Source organism: Elaeis guineensis, chromosome 2, assembly GCF_000442705.2.
Source record: "Elaeis guineensis isolate ETL-2024a chromosome 2, EG11, whole genome shotgun sequence".
In the NCBI taxonomy this organism is placed as follows: domain Eukaryota; kingdom Viridiplantae; phylum Streptophyta; class Magnoliopsida; order Arecales; family Arecaceae; genus Elaeis; species Elaeis guineensis.
Window position 1 is genome coordinate 110,809,279 of NC_025994.2, and position 21,176 is coordinate 110,830,454.

Sequence of the window (21,176 nt, forward strand, 5' to 3'; positions counted from 1 at the left end):
TTCTCTTCTTGTTCTCCCCTTTTTTTTTTTTCCTTTTGTTTTTCATCCTCTTCAGTTGAATAAGACCTTGTTTACAACTGTCTGTTTTTTGTTTTTCCACTTTTGTACAAGTATTTCTGCTACAATCTGTAGATCTGTACAGTACATAAGTTATTCATATCATCCAAATACAACCCAAAAGAAGTATATACAGAACTTGCAATGATGTTTGATCGGTTGAGTCTTCAGGGCAGGTGATGACACAGGAATGAGGCATAAAAGGAGACTCCATCAGTGATTTAATACAGCGAACATCTTCCCACAAGAAAACCCTATGATGCTTCATGTCAATATAATATATTAGTACCAACAGTCTTTGATATGAATATTTGAGCTGAAACACCACAGATATAACCTTCAAAAGCCCTCTTCCCATCCTATTTAACAGCTGCAGATTGAACCTCATAGTGGCTTCCAACAAATACAATTGAAGATATGACAATATGGTTATTTGAACCCTGGCAGTTGAAAACAGTGGCCAATACAGATTCAGTTGAGATGATACCCTCATAGTCACCTGTGCACTATCTTCCACAAACCACCTGTTGGTTTTTTGCTGCTGTATAACTTCACCATGTATTATTTCCTCACCCCTCTTTTTTTTTTGTCACACTATGAATCTTTACATACTGTATTCTTGCAGAACCTCTTTTCTTTTTACTACAATAATAAGGACTATAAACCAATATATTAACATCTGCATTCTATTATAAAATTTTTGAGTAAAAAGTGGAAGTCAGTCCAAAATATCTGTAATCCAGATGGAGTGAAGGGAAAGGAAAGGAAGAATGTAAGAGCAGTGATTTGTTTTGAAGCTCAAGTAATGATACTCCTGTGAAAGGAGCATAATGATAAGAAATGATGGCCAAGGTAATTTTGAATACAAACCTTGTAGCACATAACTCCATGGCTCTATACACATATTCCTGCAAAAAAGAGTGATTAGTCTGAGGTAGCAACATAATGTCTTAATCATACGCCGACCGAGTAGAAAACTTATGTTATACTTAATACTTCCATTGGAAAGCAACTCCATAACTATCCGCTTGAAGAAGGTTTAGACAACATGAATCAATCTCATTTATATTGTTCCACTGAAAATCACCATTCGTAGCCTTGATCGCCAAATTGTCTGCTACCTGGTTCCCGTCCGATATATGTGGTGCACTATAAAATCTTCAACCGTTGCCTTCCAATTCCAAATGTCCTTCAAAAAATAAAAATGATTATATTTTTGGATTTGAAAGTTCTCAATCCAATGTATAACAGTTACAGAATTTCCTTCCAATATAATATGAATAGCATGAAATTTAGTTATAGTAGCGCACATACCTAGCCAAGCAACAATCATTTCAGTAAAAGGAATAGTGATATTATATAATTTTTTTTCATTCTACTTGCAAAAAGTGAGCTGAATGATCCACAAGCACATAAGCAGCAGAAGCCTCGTTGGAATCAGGTGAGGCATCAAAATTAATTTTAATATACCCATAGAGAGGGGGTAGCCAAGAGACACCACCAGATCCACTCTATATAGCAAAATTAGGATTAGTACTATCCTAGTATCTAGACAGGTGCCTTTCTGAATCATTAATAAAAGTCATGGCTCTGCAATAAATTTGGATCAGAGTCAACAAAGTTTGCTAAAAGATATGGTGTTTCTCTCATGCCAGATAGCCCAAGTGGTGCAAACAACAATTTCTTTATTTTCAAAATTAACATCATCATTGGTCATGTAATCAAATAAATCTATCAGCAAATTAAATGAGTGTGGTATTTGTTTCATTTGGATAATATAAGACCAAACTTGATGTGCAAAAGAACAAGTGGTAAAAATGTGCTCACAATCTTCAATAGCATTCGGGCATAGATCACAAAAATTTTGATGAGTAGAAATAATGTTACAGTGAACAAGGTACTACTTAGTAGGCAATCGGTCTCAAATTAATTGCCACCCAAAATATCGAGCATGAGCCTGGAGGGAAAGTTTCCAAATCACATTAAACAAATGAGTATGTTTATGCACATGCATTTCAAAAGAAGAAGAAGGCATGTCTTTGAGAGACATATGAGGAAGTTTGGATGAACCCCAGACTAAAATATCATCATCTTGTGAATAGGGGAGAGGGATTGCTTGAATCTGATGTACCAACTTAGTTGAGAATAATTGTGTCAATCTCTCCATGTTCCAATTTTGAGAATTATCAATATAATCAGAGATGGTAGTCTGAGAAACATCTAGGTCCATATTTATCAATGTAGGCCACCATTTCAAAGGGCAAGTGGAAATCTAGGGGTCACTGTAATTAAAGATTAACATAATTTTTCAGATCCCGCCATATATTGAAAACAGAACCGAATATTTATACCAGCCTTACAAATTTTTTTTTCACATGATTGAACTAGATCAAGGAATGGAATAGTTTAATCACGAACCCACAAAATGATATTTAGCTCTAATAACCTTAGTCCACAGGGATGCAGGATATAAAATTAAATAAGCAGCCAGTCGATTAAGACATTGATGTTTACATTGAGTAACTGATTTAAATCCTAAACCCCCATATAATTTGGGAAGACATAACTTTTCCCAAGCAATTCGATGAAATCCATGAGTCTTAGAAGAATGACCACATAAGAAGGCCCGAAATTCCCTTTCCATTTGATTTAGGGTGGTGATAGGTATATGCACAACACTTGGTGCATTAATGGGTAAAGCTAATAAAATAGATCGAATGAGAGTAGCTCTACCAGCCAACGATAATGTACGCCACTTTCAAGCCATAATTTTTGAAGAGATCTTATTTATGAAATATTTGCATTGATTTTTAGTCAAAGTATGAGAAGATGAAGGTACTCCTAAATAATTCCAAAGAAGGGAATGATAAGGAACCCGTAAAAGATGCAAGATTGCATGCCTCACTTCAGATGAGAGGAAAGGAGTAAAATAAATTGATGATTTGTTATAGTTAACACTATAGCCAAAATATAAATAATAAGCATCAATAACAGCAGCTATAACAATAGTATCTCTGACAGTAGCTCGAGCAGCAAGGAGACAATCATCTGCATAAAAAATATGAGAAAGGAAAGGACCTGCTCTTGGATGATAAACATGCAACAATTTATTCTAAACCACTGTATACAATAGATTTGAAAAGGTCTGAGCTACAAGAATAAAAAGATAAGGAGAGAGAGGACAGCCTTATCTTAGACCAGGAGTAATGGTGAACCAATGAGTAGGTGATCCATTAATAAACAGAGTAAACTGGGGATATTGAACACACAGTTTAATCCAATTGATAAACTGATGATGAAAATCAAAAAGTTGTAAAATATGAAATAAATATGACCAGTGAACCCTATCATAGGCCTTTTCCATATCTAATTGGATCATCATGAGACCTCGAGATTTACCAGCCCTAGCTAAGGAGTGCGCAAGTTTTTGAGCAATTAAAATATTAGCATAAATATGTCGACCAAGAATAAAAGCATCTTGCTTTTCGAAAATCAAAGTCTAAAGAAAAGGGTTTATTCGATTAATCAAAATTTTTATCAAAATCTTATATAAACTGTTACATAAACTAATAGGCCTATAATCATTAGGTGTTTGAGGGCTAGACCTTTTTGGTATAAGAACAATAAAAGTTAGATTCCAAGACTCTAGAAAAGTACTAGTCGAGAAAACATAATGAACAACAGCCAAAATATCAGATTTAATCTAAGGTCAAAAGTGTTGAAAAAAGAACGTAAGAAATCCATCAGGTCCTGAAGCTTTATCAAGATGAATACTCATCATAGCCTCTTCAATCTCTTTGTCCAATACATCCCTAATCAACTTCCTATTCTGATCAGAAGATATGATATGTGATAATAAAGGGTAATTTAAATGTGGAATACTATCCTCTTGCTTCCAATGATTCCCAAAATGATCAATTAGCTGATGGTTTATATCTTCAGGATTTGTCAAACAATGACCAGCAGCATCTAAAATTTTTGCAACCCTATTTTTTCATCTGCGCATAATCATAAAAAGATGAAAATAGTGCGTATTTGCATCATCTTCTTGCAACCAAGTTTGCCTAGATTTTTTATGCCACATCAGTTCTTGTCTATGTAAATTATCATTATAATCTGTCAACAAACCTAACATTTTTTCATGTAAATAAGGAGTAAGACCACCCAAGTTAGCTTCTTGCTTTTGTAATTCATAAATCTACTGATTTAATTGCTTCCCTTTACTAAATAAATCATCTAGCCTTCTTTTCCAATTTTGAACAGCGGTACTCATGTTTTGCAACAACCAAGACAAATGATGGATCGGATTAATATGATCATCAACATGCCAAGCTTTATGAACAGTATCATTTAGCATATGATATGACAGCCAGAATTTTTCAAATCTAAAAGGAGCAGGCCCCGAATCATATGATTAGATACTGAAATGGATATGGGGCAATGATCAGATGCAAAATGAGTTAAATGAGTGACCAATGATTCAGAAAATAGATCGATCCAATTAGGCAAAACAAAAGCACAATCTACTCTCTCCCAAACTCTTGCCATACCAAAATGATTATTACACCAACTGCATTTAGATCCAGTATATGATAAATCTAGAAGATCAGTTTGTCTTGAACAAGCTCTAAACTCCCTAATTTTTTGACCAACCCTAAAATACCTTCCTCCTCTTTTATCTTCAGGATTCAAAATACAATTAAAATCTCCAGCTAAAAGGAAAGGAATACCCATAGACACTACAATTGAACCTGATCCCAAAGATTACACTGCTTAATATAAGAAGTACCTGCATACACCACTCCTAGAATCCAAGTAGGTTCATTATGAGTGGAAATAACCCCTAAATCCATCTGCCTATTGACATGCATAAAAGATATATCACCTATACCCTTATGCCAAGCTATGACTATACCCCCAAACAATCCAACAGCAGGAATCAAATAAATACTCCATCTTTGACCTAAAAACCTGTTAATTCTTTGATAAGCATCATTACTTAAATAAGTTTCAAGAAAGCAAACTATATCAGGACATTCAATACATAAAAGCATCTTAGCATAATTGGCAAAAGAGGGCTTTGCAGCTCTCTTACAATTCCACATTAATATCTTCATTTGGAAGAAATGTTAGAAAGTGATCCATCTGCTATCTTAACTCCCTGATCACCTGAGCAACCTACAATAGGCAAAGACACATTACCTAGTTTTTGTTGAGGTGCTTCTTGATGTCGATGAAGTGTGAACTGAAGCTATTGTACCACCAATTGTTGATCTTGTTTCTTTAATTCAATATCTTGCATAGAAGATATTTGAGCATCAGAATGAATGTCAGGTTTGGTAGATGTAGGTTGTGGTACCATCGATTTTCATATTTTAATTGTCTCAAATTTTTAACATGATACAGATACTGATGTCTGCATAATTTCAGCATTTAATTCCACATTTTCAACCAAAATTTTAACTTTAGATGGAGAAGTTGTACCTAGAGACGACAGTGAAGACTTAACCTTAGATGGAGAATGTTTCCTTTATTTTCAACAGAGGTGATAGCCTTTTTTTTTTTGGATAAGAAAAATCAGAGTTCGAGGGGGGCTATCCGGCACATCTACCTCCCCTGAGTGTGATCATAGGGCCCTAATCTCTGCTGAAGAATGTTCGATTTGGGATCGAGTTTGGATGAATAGGCGGCCTCCTCCCCACCATATGGAAGAACCCAACGGGTGAGCACGTCACCCCAGTACCATCGAGGGCCAATGGATCAGATGTTGTTTCCATATGTTGGGTCCGAGCCATCAGGATATACTCCATTCACAGTCATTCATGTCCTGCCATTTAATCACAGTCTGATATCCGTCGAGATTTGAATCCGGATCACTTCGTTGGAAACAAAGTCCCATTCCGCTGGAATGCCACCTCAGTGGCACAAAGGTTATAGCTTTTAATGTGCTATGCCTATATGTAAATCTCTACATGTGCACTTACTATGACATACTTGGACCTATTCGGACACGAAGCGTAGGAGAAGTGGTTGTAAGGAAGCTTTTGATTGGATGATTTTTCTTTCCAACAGAGCCTTGTATGCAGCTGCCTATTGGATTAAGGCTGCAGCGTGGAAGCGGACCACAAGGCCTCACTAATTGCTGGTGGTAAATATAGAACTTGATTACTTTGATAGTTGTTCCTCACTATATATATATATTACCACTAGCAGAATTGTTAGTTATTATTTATAAGCCAAAGTTATCATATTAATCTGAAGATAGCATTTCTCAATGGTGATTTAGATGAAACATGAGAGAGAGAGAGAGAGAGAGAGAGAGAGAGAGAGAGAGAACTTACTAGTGTCACATGAAACGCAAAACTTGGTGAGGAAATCTTTTTGCTGGGCCCTATGGCAACCAAAATCACATGAGTGAGAATTATTGCTTTTAGACTTCCATAAAGATGTTTAGTTTCTAAAAGCTTCAGGCTTATTTAAATGAAAAAGCAAATAACTTGCTGCTTTTGCTCCTGATGTATAAGCTTCTCCAAGACAAGGTGGAGTCTGATGGTTGTGTTTGTATCATTAAGAGGTCATTGTGGACGCCAATATTTTGCATGGGTGTAGCAAAATTATGATTGCTATCCCAAATAAGTTACAAGAGAGGTAAACAAGATAAAGAAAGAAACTAGACTGAATGGGTAGCATAATCAAGATTAGAGGTGTTATTTTGGCTTGAAGTTTAAGCTGTCACTAAAGAAAGAAAAAGAGAAGAGAGAAGAATTTCCGACACTGAATGTGCGTGGGAGGTAGTTTGGATTTTCCTAGATGCATGACTTGAACTGATTTAACCAAGGAGAGATTTAATGATCAACATAATAGGAGTTCATAAAAGTCTTCATCAGAAGATACATTTGGCCTACTATCAAAATATGGGGAAAGTGATAACAAACAACGGATGATTTCATTATGTTGTTAAATAAAAAAGGAACAGCAGACATAATACTGCCATTCCACTTCCTGTCTCATATAAAGGGGAAATTTCCAGTAGAGTTCTGAAAGCATTAAAAAAAATCCTGTTGATAACACAGATTTATGATGAAGATAATAAGTTCTTTCTCTGCTAAATCATGTCATTTTATTATAAATATTTAATAAGTTCTTGAATAAGAAATAATTGTGGAAAGAAAGAATATTTAAAGATAGTGATGGAATTAGAAGTGCTAACACTTATTTGTAAAACAACTAACAAGAAAAAGTAAGAGAGGATTAAGGAGACATGAACCATAATATTTTTGAAAACAAGTGCTATAGGTTGGAGTGTAACTAACCAAAGAAAGGGAAATTTTTTTCATTTTTGGAGAGAAAGGAACGGAGGAAAGCACCGCTTAAATTTTTGGAGATGCACAATTGAAGGCTCGAACCATAATAATTGGATAGAGAGAGAGGGATCTTATTGGATGATTATATGCATTTGTTGCTCCCATGTCACATGCTTCCCATGGATCATCCTTTTATCAGACAAAATCTTCCGCTCCATCCAGAAGAAGCTTAGTTGCAGATATGCAATTTTTGGAAAATTGTAGCCCATCAGATTTGCCTATTAAGTCTCTTCCACATTTCTCCACTATCAGTTTCATTTTCAGCTTTGCTTCCACATATCTTGTTGCACCTCGCATGTTGGAGCTAACATAATTTTCTACTCATTTTAGTGAACGAACTTGCCGTGCAAAGTTTACAAAAATCCCTTAGAGGTATCCAAGTACATGGTATGGAGAAGCATATTCGGTGAGTCAAAATCAATTTAAACTCCAAGCGGATGTTTTGCTTCTAACTAATTGCCACTTCTAAAATGAATATCAATTCTAAAGTGATCCCACAATTTAGTTAAGTAATTCAATATGATCTCAAATCTTACTCGGCATCTAATACTGTTGATGTACTTAAAGAAGGTTAAAGGAGGTATCGGATATAAGGTGATCAACTAAAAATTAAAAGTGACATGGGTGAAAATGATGAGATCATCGTATTTAGTTACACCATGGTGATCATACATGGCAATTATCTCAAACTATCTCCATTCCTCAAATCATAATCCAATCTAGTGATGGATACCCATTTTTGAGGTAGAAAATCTAAGATCACCTTACACAATGATCTTGAATTAAAATTTGAGGATAAAAATACCCCTCATTCTAGCGAAAAAAATTGATACATCAATATAGCATTAATATATTGTACCAATATTATATTTATGATATTATATTACCTTGATATTATGAATTATATTTATAGTATATATTGTAATATATTATTAGTCATATTATTGTCATATTATTATTCAATAACAATTTTAAATTAGAGCAGAATTGTCTTATTGTACTTTATATTATTTCTAATTGCTTTATTTTTCAAATCAAAATAAATATTAGTTTTAATAAATAATATATTATAAGAATAAATAAAAATATTAATTCTACAATAATGCCAATTAAAAATTTTATAGAATTAATAGATATATTTTTATGAAGTATATTAATAATTAATATATTAATATTTTTTATTTTAATATTTTTTATATTATTAATAAATATATTTTTATAAATACATCCGGAGCATTTTCGGTATTATATAGTCAATGATCTTAGTTTTTCTATGGAATGCAAAATAAATTACTCATAGATATCTGGAGATCTTTAATCATTGAATGTCTAGAGATCTTTAATCATTGAATCATGGCCCATCAAATACTATGATTTTAGATTGTTGGGGATCATATCACTTTACGATTTGGATCATTGATAATCTTAGATGATCATGATGATCTCATTTGGATCACCAGATCGCACCAAGGATAAATTTGTCATCACCAAGATGGCTTATTATCAAAAAATGCTCTAGCTTCTTCCCTTCGTTATCGTTTCTCACTTCTATCACCTTCTACCCTTCCGGTATCTTCTCCTCATCCTCTCTTAGCCTTCCTCTCAATCCCTCTACTCTTATCTAACATAATCCTGCCCAAGCCTCAAATGCTCCCATCACATACTCACTCTTCCAACACGGCCTTCAATCTTGAAGCTCACTCCTCTGAGTCCCCTCCAAATCTTGCCGTTGTTGTCATCCTTTCTTTCTGTTTAACATAGTTCGGAGTTTCATGAGAGAGAGCAAAAAAAAAAAAAAAAAAGAAACCGTGCCATAAGTCCAGGAGGATTTTATTGCTTCCTGTTTGGAGCAACCAAAGTTTCAATTCCCCATTTCAAATCCAACCACCAGACGTCGAACAACATTAAACTACCAACAAAGAAACTTTCGTAGAGAGTGCGATATAATGAATAAAAAGTGAAAGACAACGATAGATGCACAAAATTAACAAATAAAAAGAAACCATTGACGCTACCAAAAAAAAAAAAAAAACCATCGACAAACCAGAAACAAAATTAACAACTTATTAGTGTTTCATTCATGAAAAGAGTAATCCTAGACGAAAATAAATTCTTTGCGTATTTACTCGCCGCCGTCTTTGCACAGTCCCATCTCTGTTCCCTCTCTCGGTTCCTCTGCCGCCAATGCGCAGGCAGCATCGTCAGCATCCGGTAAGGAACCGTACTCGTGGTGGCCGGTGCAGGAGGCAGCGTCGCCCACATCCGGTGAGGAACCTGTAGAGGATGCGATTATAGTCTCGTACTCTTTGGCGATCTTCTGCCACATCTCCCTCTCCTCCTCTGCTCTCCCAAGAGACGCTTCTAGTTGTGCTATTCGCTCTCCGGCCCTGTTTAATTCACTCAGAAGAAAGGCCGTGTGATGCTGGGGGAGCGCCGCTCCCTGCTGATTGCTCTGTTTTAGAAATAGAACCAAACCGAATTAAAATATTCGATCTTACACAGATTTTTAATCCAAAAAAAAAAAAAAAAGCTTACTTGATGAATGGAGAGAAAGGGACTGGCGAGGGAATAGGAAAGCGGGGCAGCCATCATGGGTCTTACAGGAAAATAACACCAACCCGTTTGTTGTTGCCATTGGTAAGGCAACAGGAAACCTGTTGTCCCCTCCATACCACCGCTGTAGAATAGTGTGAACGATGCTTCCATGGTCAATCTGTAGCAGAACCACAAGAGCAACAAGAGAGGTATCAAGAAAGAAGAAGAGAAGGAAATCGAAACAGAGATGAGAAGAAAAGGAGTTAGACGTGGTACACGATTTATAGTTCCGAAAAAGAGTCTAATTTGGAAAGGAAGGATAGGGCTGCTATTCCATGGCAACATCGCGTTCGTAGTGTTCTTATCTGCAACGTATAGATTTCCATCACCCTGTTATTCTCCCGCCCCACCTTGCTTGATCTAGAGCAGTATCAATATATTACATATTTGAGCAATATAAAATCCCCACTAATTCATATTACTTTCCTTTTTATAAATTGCTGTTGCACATCCAAAGTAACTCTTTCCCTCTTATTATACACTTGTTTCTCTTTTGGTAGATGTGATAATTATTATAATTATAATGAGAAGATTTATATGTTAAGTTTGTTCGGAGCGGGGAGACTAAGAGAGAGAGTGGAGATGTATTAAGGAAAGTTTTAGACGGAGAGAGAGCCGTATTTACCATAATTTTCGGCCGATGAGTACAGCTGAGTCATCACCTCTATCAATAGGCTTGATCTGACTAAACCTGATACAATCTAAAAAACAGCAACGAGAAAAAGGAGCTAAAACAGGATCATGACTAGAGGGTAAGACAAGTTGAATGGTTAAAAGCTCAACACCATTCAAAATATTCCAACTCAAAAAACTGAATTCAAAATCGATCGAACTTTAATATCTCATGCTTGAGCACAACTCGATAAAAAAATAATACGTAGACATCCATTTGATTTGACTCAAATATCAATCGAATTATACTCGAACTCGAATTCAAACCTTAGTCGACTCCTATAACATAAATAATATAAATAAGATAATATTATAAAAAATAACCTTAGCCTTAATATATATGTTGGTAAAGCTTGTACTAAGGTGGCATTTGGTGCATCACCAGTTAATCTTGAAAGGTAATATAGATTATCTTCAAAATAGATTCTCAACATTAAATTGTCAATAATATTGATTATTGTGTTTGGTACAAACAAGTAATGTTGCAGTAAAATTATTGAGAATTTGGATTGACATATTTGGTATGAAAATCAGATTATCGGTAATATAAAATTAAAATTTCAAAATATCCCTAAGTCAAATTTTCATGCGTTTGGTATAAACAAAGGCCGCAATAGCTCTCGCCCGATCCAACGGCATAGGAGGACCTTAGGTTTTTGCTCAAGGACCTTCTCCTTGAAGGTCTTGGAGTTCACGAGAAGCTTGTGCTCCTCTTCATCGTCGTCGCCGTCGTCACCATCTCCGCAGCGGTGGAGGAATGGGAGGAGCGAGGCCAAGGAGGTATGGGGGGCTGGCAATAAAGAGCTGTGGGGAGAGCGGAGAGGTTGTGGTGCGGCATGGGAGTACCTCAAGCTCATGCTCGAGGACTTTTTCCTTGGAAGTCTTGGAGTTTGTGAGGAGCCCACACTCCTTTTTGTCGTCGTCGGCATCTCCGTGGTCATGGGAGGAATGGGAGGAGCCTATTAGGATGGGAGGAGGGGAGGCAGCGATGGAGCTAGCCTCTATTGGTGGTGCCACTACGGTCGGAGAGATGAATTTTATATGATCTTTTTAGAGATAATTTTATCCATAATTTTTTTTACAATATTATCAAAGAAGTGAAAATTTTGATAGCCTCTCCTTCCCAAGACTATCTAAATTGTCTCTTATAAGGCAACATAGATTGCCAAAGTAATCTGTATTACCATCCAAAAAACATACCAAACACAGTAATCTAATGGGCTCACTTAAAATTGCCGGCAATATGAACGAGCTACCAAATGCAACTTAGGAGACATGGGTATTCAGCAAGAATATGAGTTCTGCATTGACCTATTTCAAGTTCGAATTAATGGACATACACTAATATTTTAAGGCTTCATTCTTAGATTTTAAGCGTCAGCACATTTTAAGCCTCAGCACATTTTATAATCGAGGTGGCAGGATTACGTTTTTCCTACATGCAAGATGCTTGTCACCAAGTTCTTGAGAAATAGAAAACAACAAGATTGTTGGCGGATGATATGCATATTGCTTTTTTCTGAAGTGTCACGTATCTATGAGGAAGCTAACAGTGCAACAGATTGGATGACAACTTAAAAAGCCAGCCTTACTAGGACTATACTATGGATTCTACAGCTGATATACTGACCAATTTATTTTGCAGGACCTGTAGAATTTCTATTTTTTTTCAGAAAATTGCTCAGAACCTCAAGCAAGAAAATCTGCCAGTGTTGTTTTCTTTGTGAACAATTTAAAGATTGCAGTACCGCTGCTCATATCAGTTTGTAACATTAATTATATGGGCAATTGTCTTGTACGTCTGCTTAATGAGAAATGGATTTGTTTCCATCTGTTGACATGTTGTGGCTCACAAGCATGACCTGAATTAGTGTTGATCAAGAGTTGCAGTTGCATGTGTGATCACTCTTGGTCGGAGCATACAGATTATTACATTGAGACATGAACTTGGAAATGAAATTGGAAAGAGTCTGGAGACATTTTAGGTCCGATAGTGTTGAGGAGGTGTTTGCATTTTGGAAACTATATCTTAGGAAAAAAAGGTTTATAGGAATATGAATGACACATTAAGCACTACAGGGTATTTTTATTTTCACTGTTGTGAAGGGAAGGCAAATACTCACAAACAAATTTTTGGGATTAGTAAATGAATAAATCAAATGATTATCTAAAGGCTCATTTCAGTGAAAAGCCAGTAAAATTGATATAACTATCATCAATGAAATTGGTGTATTTTATTAAATTTAATTAAGTGTATATTTCCTTGGAAGAATAGACCACAGAGCTGATGGCCTTTTTTTTTTTTGGTAAGCGTTGGCAACTTTATTTAAACTGTGCAACAAAGTATACATATATGGCAGTCCAGGTTGCTGTAAGCAGTACATAGCAACCCGAAGCCAAAAAAGCCAGAACAGAACACCGTGCGAGGAAATGTAACAACCAGTAACTGAGTACACAGCCCAAAAATGATTGTAACATCTGGCCTATTTGGGCCCTGGACCAAGCCCAAAGGCCCATACATCCCACAAAAAAAAATTGAAGAAGACTCCTCTTCCTCCCAACCGGCTCCTAATCGGAGTCAGAAAACACCCCAGAGAGGAGTCAAACTCCTCCCCTTCTGGCCCTATTTAAGGAGGAGATCTCCCCCTCCCATCACGAAATTGAGAGCAAAACGGCGAGGATCGCCGGAGTTTTCTCGTGGAAACCCTTCACTGTGGTCGCTCCAAATTCTCACCGGAGACGTCACCGGAGCTCGAGGTAAGCCCCGGCTCTTCTTTCTCCCTTCTCCGCCTTTCTTCCCTTGCTTGTGCGCACGACTGCCGGTTTGGCTTCTCTGGACTATGGGTTCGTCATCCTCCTGCCATCGGCCACCGTCATGCCGGCCGCACCTCTGATCGGTCGATCAACGGGGGGACCACACGGTCCCCTGTTTTGCCAAAAGAGACCATGGGAAGAAGAAGAAGGAAGAAAGAAAAGAAAAGAAAAAGAAAAAGAGAAAAAAATAAAAAAAAAAAAAAGAAAGACAGAATTTGCTCTCTCTCCTCTCTCTTCCTCTTTTTCTTTCTCAACTTTCTCTCTCCAATTTCTCTCTCTAGATTCTCTCTCTACTTTCTCTCTCTAGAATTTTCTCTCTCTATGGTCTTTTTACTCTCTCTTTCTCTCTCCAATTTCATCACAGACCCTAAGATAAATTTGAGATGAAAATATGACCTGGAATCACTTTGAAATTCGTGCAATAGATTGGATCTGAGTCCGATCCTTATTTGGAATTTATAACATCTGATCATAGTAAATATATATTGAGTCACTCTAATATGATCTTTAATGATCTCGATCATGATTGCCTCATTTAAAAGATACGAAGATTCACTCTCTACTTTCTCTCTCTAAAATTTTTTTCTCTAGAATTTTCTCTTTCTTCATGGATTTTCTCTCTAGAAGTCTTGTGGACTAATGGAGGATCCAGATACTTAGATAAATTTTAATTTTGGTTAATCCTAGGAGAAGTCCTGGATTTATGTTATTAGGATCGTTTATCCATAATTTCTTTATATATGATTTTTATATTTGATTAGGGTCACGAAGAGATACGATTATCTGCATAAGATGTCGAGTGGAATATCTTATTTTTGAAATTCATAAATCAAAGAAGAATATTGATTTCTATCCTTGAATCAGCCATCGATAAAGGTAAGAATTCCTGTACATGATCATCATTATATATATTATTTTATCATTAGTTTTGTATCATTGATTTTGCATCATTGAATTTTGAGATCGATGAATTTGCTATGTTGAGACACTGTTATTTGCTTATATGATTTTTAATCATGAGTATGTTATGTCAATATATATGTATCAGTGATTGATGGCATGATTATATGGATATGATATATTTATCTTGATCACACTGTAAATTGAAATTGATTAAAGAAGTCAAAGTATTATAATTTCATGAAAACAAAAATAAAGAGATATGGTTTGGACTAGCCTTGTCATGTAGACAGTCCGTCAGGAGCTCACACTTAGGACAGCCCGTCAGGAGCTTATGCCTGTGACAGCCCCCACTGGCTTATATGTAGATCAGCTGACCAGAAGCTCATGCCTGGGACAGTCCATTAGGAACTTATGCCTGGGATAGCCTCCACAGGCTTTTGTACATGGGACAGTCGGTCAGGAGCTCATGCTTGGGACAGTCTTGAAAGACTTAGTAGTAAAAATTTGTTCGGATGGAGATTGAGGTATAGACTTGATTAGTCCAAAGCCAAAAATAAAAAGGTTAAAGTTCATGTGATTATAAAAAGAGAAATAAAAGATAAGACATAAAATAATTGCTAAATAAAAGTATTGCATCCATTAACATATGATGATGCATCTCTTTTGATGGGACAGAGAATTTATTAATATTTACAGTATTCTGGATATTGAACATGAAATTTAATATTTTATTGCTTATTCTTATTTTTAGATTATATTATTATATTGGTGTGATATGAAAATTCTTACTGGACTGTAAAGCTTATACCTCTCCATTTCTCATTTTCTTCTCAGAGTAACAGGATGCTCATGATTGACTATGGTTTGGATTTACGAGTCAGCAGATGAATAGATAGAGTGTCATGATACCTGATCAGAAGATTGAAAAAATTTAATTTATAATTATGCAAGTTTTATTAATTATTATTGAAATTAAATATTATGGATGCTGAGGTTGTAATGAATTATTTTTGGCCTTGCATATTCTTTAAGGCTTGCTCTAAAGAGTGTACGGCCATTACGTATCCAATCCGAGAGTTGGGTTCGGGGCATGACAAAATGGTATCATAGCTCAAGTTATGATCATTAGGGATTATGGTATAAGTGATTTGTATATGACAAAATGATACTAGAGCTTAAGTTTAAGTCACTAGAGATTATGAAGTGATATCAAAACTTTATGTATGATCAATAGGATGTGGTAGAGTGATATCAGAGAATATGACTTAAGTGGTATCAAAACTTTAAGGCCACGAGAAATTGTGATATAAGTGATATCAACACTCTGAGATTATAATCAATAGAGTATGATAGATAATATCAGAGTATAAGGTTATGATCATTAAGAATATGATAAAATGATATTAGAGTTTAGGATATGATCACTAGAGAATATGACTTAAGTGGTATTTGATCTTAAGGTTATAGAGTGATATTTGAACTTAGCTTATGATCATAAGGAATGTGATAGACATAAAAGAAAGAAATCAATATTTGGATTTGAATCAATAGATACTATGATGAAATTTATGCATAAGTGATATATGATGTCTATAATAGAATTGATGAGTTATATCTTAGATTTCAATTAGTAGGATTGACCTAAGTGTGAGAAGTGTTGATCCTGAAATAAAGAGGGAGGTCTTGATATGTTATATTGGGTATACTTGATGACTTTGGAATGCTAAACTTATATGGGTGAAGGTCATGATAATTTTTTTAATTTTGATGTTAATTTTTTAGAGCATTATAAAATTTTTGGACTCAATAGAAGGAAGTTAGTTAGGATGTAATCTAAGAAGAAATTATATTATACAAGAAAGAAATATTTTTGAGCATTGAACTTATAAGAAGATCACATATGAAACTCGAAATTAGATTAAATATATATATATAATAATCATAATATATACTTGGATTTTATAATGAGAATATGAGATACATATCTTAATCAAATCTTGGATTAGTCAAAATATCATATTTAGATCTAATTTCTTGATCTTTCAAGTTGCATTTAAGTTTCAAGTCAAAAGGTTACCTTTCTAAGTGGATCTAAGTTATGTTGATATTATTGTTAAATTAAAAAAAAGAGAGAGAGAAGAAAAAATATTGGTTTGGAAGTTGTCTAAATGATGGTAAGGTAAATCGAAGGTTAACTCAAATTAATTTTAGACATATTAGATTCCTGTGGAGTAGTGAAGCTTATGTAATAAGTTCAAACATAAAAAGTGGATGAAGATTTAATTTTGATGTGCTATGTCTAAGAGATAGTAATGATAAAGAAACTTAAAATTTTATCCTAAATTTTATATGAAAGTTGGATCTACCTTTGATTGATTTAACATACAAAGATATTTTTATTTTTAATCAGAGTCAAACACCCAGGGGAGGAGTCAAACTCCTCCCCTTCTAGCCCTATTTAAGGAGGAGATCTCTCCTCTCCCCCTCCCATCAAGAAATTTAGGGCAAAACGGCGAGGAGAGTTGGAGTTTTCTCATGGAAGCCCTTCACTGTGCTCGCCCCAAATTCTCATTGGAGACATCACTGGAGCTCAAGGTAAGCCTCGGCTCCTCTTTCTCTCTTCTCCCCCTTTCTTCCCTTGCCTGTGTGCATGACCGTCGGCGAGTGAGTTCACCAGATTTTGTTGGGGAAAATGTCCCCTGTTTCTACCGCCTTTTTCTTGATTTTTCCAACGCCGGCGGTCACCGCCGACCGTCGGTTTGGCTTCTCCAGGCTATGGGTTCGTCATTCTCCTGCCATCGGCCACCATTGTGTCGGTCATGCCTCTAATCGATCGATCAAAAAGGGGACCACACGGTCTCCTGTTTTGCCAAAAGAGACCACGGGAAGAAGAAGAAAGAAAGAAAAAAAAAGAAAAAGAAAAGAAAAAGAAAAATAGAAAAAGAAAAAGAAAAGAAAAGAAAAAAAAGAAGAAAAAAATTGCTCTCTCTCCTCTCTCTTCCTCTTTTCCTCTCTCCTCTCTCTACTTTCTCTCTCCAATTTCTCTCTCTAGATTCTCTCTACTTTCATTCTCTAGAATTTTCTCTCTCTAAGATCTTTTTACTCTTTCTCTTTCTCTCTCCAATTTCTCTCTCTAGATTCTCTCTACTTTCTTTCTCTAGAATTTTCTCTCTCTAAGATCTTTTTACTCTTTCTCTTTCTCTCTCCAATTTCATCATGGATCCTAGAATAAATTTGAGATGAAAATATGACCTGAAATCACTATGAAATTCATGCAATAGGTTGGATCTTAGTTCGATTCTTATTTGAAATTTATAACATCTGATCATAGTAAATCTATATTGAGTCACTCTGATATGATTTTGATGATCTCGATCATGATTGCCTCATCTGAAAGATATAAAAAGTTTTTCTTCACTTTCTCTCTCTAAAATTTTGTCTCTAAATTTTTTTTTTCATCATAGATTTTTTCTCTCTAAAAGTCTTGCAGATCAATGGAGCGTCTAGATACTTAGACAAATCTTAATTTTGGTTAATCATTTGAGAGATCCTGGATTTATGTTATTAGGATCGTTTATCCATAATTTCTTTATATATAATTTTTATATTTGATCAAGGTCATGAAGAGATATGATTGTCTACATGAGATGTCAAGTGGAATATCTTATTTTCAAAATTTATAAATCAAAGAAGAATATTGATTTCTGTACTTGAATCAGTCATCGATAAAGGTAAGAATCTCTGTACATGATCATCATTATATATGTTATTTTATCGTTGGTTTTATATCATTGATTTTGCATCAATGAATTTTGAGATCGATGAATTTGCTATGTTGAGACACCGTTATTTGCTTATATGATTTTTGAGCATGAGTATGTTATGTCAATATATATATATATCAGTGATTGATAGTATGATTATATGGATATGATATATTTGTCTTGATCACACTTTAAATTAAAATTGATTAAAGAAATCAAAGTATTATAATTTCATGAAAATAAAAATAAAGAGATATGGTTTCAACTAGCTTTGTCATGTGGACAGCCCGTCAGGAGCTCATACCTAGGATAGGCCGCCAAGAGCTTATGCCTGAGACAGCTTCAACTGGCTTATATGTGGATCAACCAGCCAGGAACTCATACCTGGGATAGCCTGTCAGGAGCTTATGCTTGAGACAGCCCCCATGGGCTTCGTACGTGAGACAGCCAGCCAGGAGCTCATGCCTGGGATAGCCTTAAAAAACTTACGAGTATAAATTTGTTCAGATGAAGATTGAGGTGCAGACTTGGTTAGTCTAAAGTCAGATATAAAAAGGTTAAAGATCATGTAATTATAAAAAGAGAAATAAAGGATAAGACATGAATAATTACTGAACAAAAGTATTGCACCCATTAACATATGATGATGCATCTCTTTTGACAGGACATATAATTTATTGATATTTGCAGTATTCTAGATATTGAACATGAAATTTAATATTTTATTATTTATTTTTATTTTTAGATTATATTATTATATTGGTGTGATATAAGAATTCCAACTAGACTGTAAAGCTCACACCTCTCCATTTCTCTTTTTCTTCTCAAAGTTACAGGATGCTAATGATTGGCTATGGTTTGGATTTACAGGTGAGCAGATGAATAGACAGAATATCATTATACCTGATCAGAGGATTGAAGGAATTTAATTTATAATTATGCAAGTTTTATTAATTATTATTAAAATTAGATATTATGAATGTTGAGGTTGTAATGAATTATTTTTGGCCTTGCATATTCTTTAGGGCTTGCTTTAAGGAGTGTGCAAAAATCACGTATCCGACCCAGGGGTTGGGTTTGGGGCATGACAATAATAACATATATAAAAGATCAGATGAAGTAACTTGTCCAAAGCTGAACATTTGAAGAAGCAGGAACCATCAACATTAATATGAGTGAAGAATATTGATGAAATCCCATCGCTGTGCATGTAATTGTTGAAAGATGTGAAGAAGGAAATGTCAGTTGCTGAAGATGACCAATTGCAGTTGTTATCCCCTTGAAGATTTGTGATGCCTTTACCATGCAAACTCACTCTGAAGCATGAATGATACATTTGAGTTATTTCTGTGGTTGTAGTAATATTCCATACCTGGTGTATATGCTGATTGCAGATCTGAATCATATAGGAATACCAAGATGATAAAATATATGATTTGACAGCCTGTTATGGTCTTCAAATGATATATTAGAAATGCAAGGTAGTGACAGTCCCACCATACAAAGAGATATAAAGCTATGTGTATATGATCCGGCCTCTATCTTGCTATGTATAGAAAAAAAACAATAAATTCTAAAGTTGAACCTCATTGTCTTTTCAATTGCATAACATAAAGATAATAAAGTCCTCCGGTCAGTCGATGTACGTGAAGTGTATTCTTTCCGTTGAAAATAGCTTGTGCTGCATAAAAACCCAATTTGTAGCAATAGATTATTTCTATTCATATCAGTATTGAACCTGCATAGAAGAAAACAAAACAATGTTAGTATAAAACCTTACATGTTCTCTCTGTTTTTGAATTGCTTTTTCATCTCTTCTTCTTTTTTTCTCCTTCATTTCTTTTTTTCTTTTCTCATTTTTTCTTGTATTGTTTCCTTTTGTCTTTCTTTCTCCTCTTTTTTTCCCCTTTTTTTTGTCCTTTTGTTTTTCATCCTCTTCAGTTGACTAAGACCTTGTTTACAACTGTCTGTTTTTCGTTTTTCCACTTTTGTACAAGTATTTCTGCTACAATCTGTAGATCTGTACAGTACATAAGTTATTCATATCATCCAAATACAACCCAAAAGAAGTATATACAGAACTTGCAATGATGTTTGATCGGTTGAGTCTTCAGGGCAGGTGATGACACAGGAATGAGGCATAAAAGGAGACTCCATCAGTGATTTAATACAGCGAACATCTTCCCATAAGGAAACCCTATGATGCTTCATGTCAATGTAATCTATTAGTACCAACAGTCTTTGATATGAATATTTGAACTGAAGCACCACAGATATAACCTTCAAAAGCCCTCTTCCCATCCTATTTAACAGCTGCAGATTGAACCTCATAGTGGCTTCCAACAAATACAATTGAAGATATGACAATATGGTTATTTGAACCCTGGCAGTTGAAAACAGTGGCCAATACAGATTCAGTTGAGATGATACCCTCATAGTCACCTGTCCACTATCTTCCACAAACCACCTGTTGGTTTTTTGCTGTTGTATAACTTCACCATGTATTATTTCCTCACCCCTCTTTTTTTTTTGTCACACTATGAATCTTTACATACTGTATTCTTGCAGAACCTCTTTTCTTTTTACTACAATAATAAGGACTATAAACCAATATATTAACATCTGCATTCTATTATAAAATTTTTGAGTAAAAAGTGGAAGTCAGTCCAAAATATCTGTAATCCGGATGGAGTGAAGGGAAAAGAAAGGAAGAATGTAAGAGCACTGATTTGTTTTGAAGCTCAAGTAATGATACTCCTGTGAAAGGAGCATAATGATAAGAAATGATGGCCAAGGTAATTTTGAATACAAACCTTGTAGCACATAACTCCATGGCTCTATACACATATTCCTGCAAAAAAGAGCGATTAGTTTGAGGTAGCAACATAATGTCATAATCATACGCCTACCGAGTAGAAAACTTATGTTATACTTAATACTTCCATTGGAAAGCAACTCCATAACTATCCACTCGAAGAAGGTTTAGACAACATGAATCAATCTCATT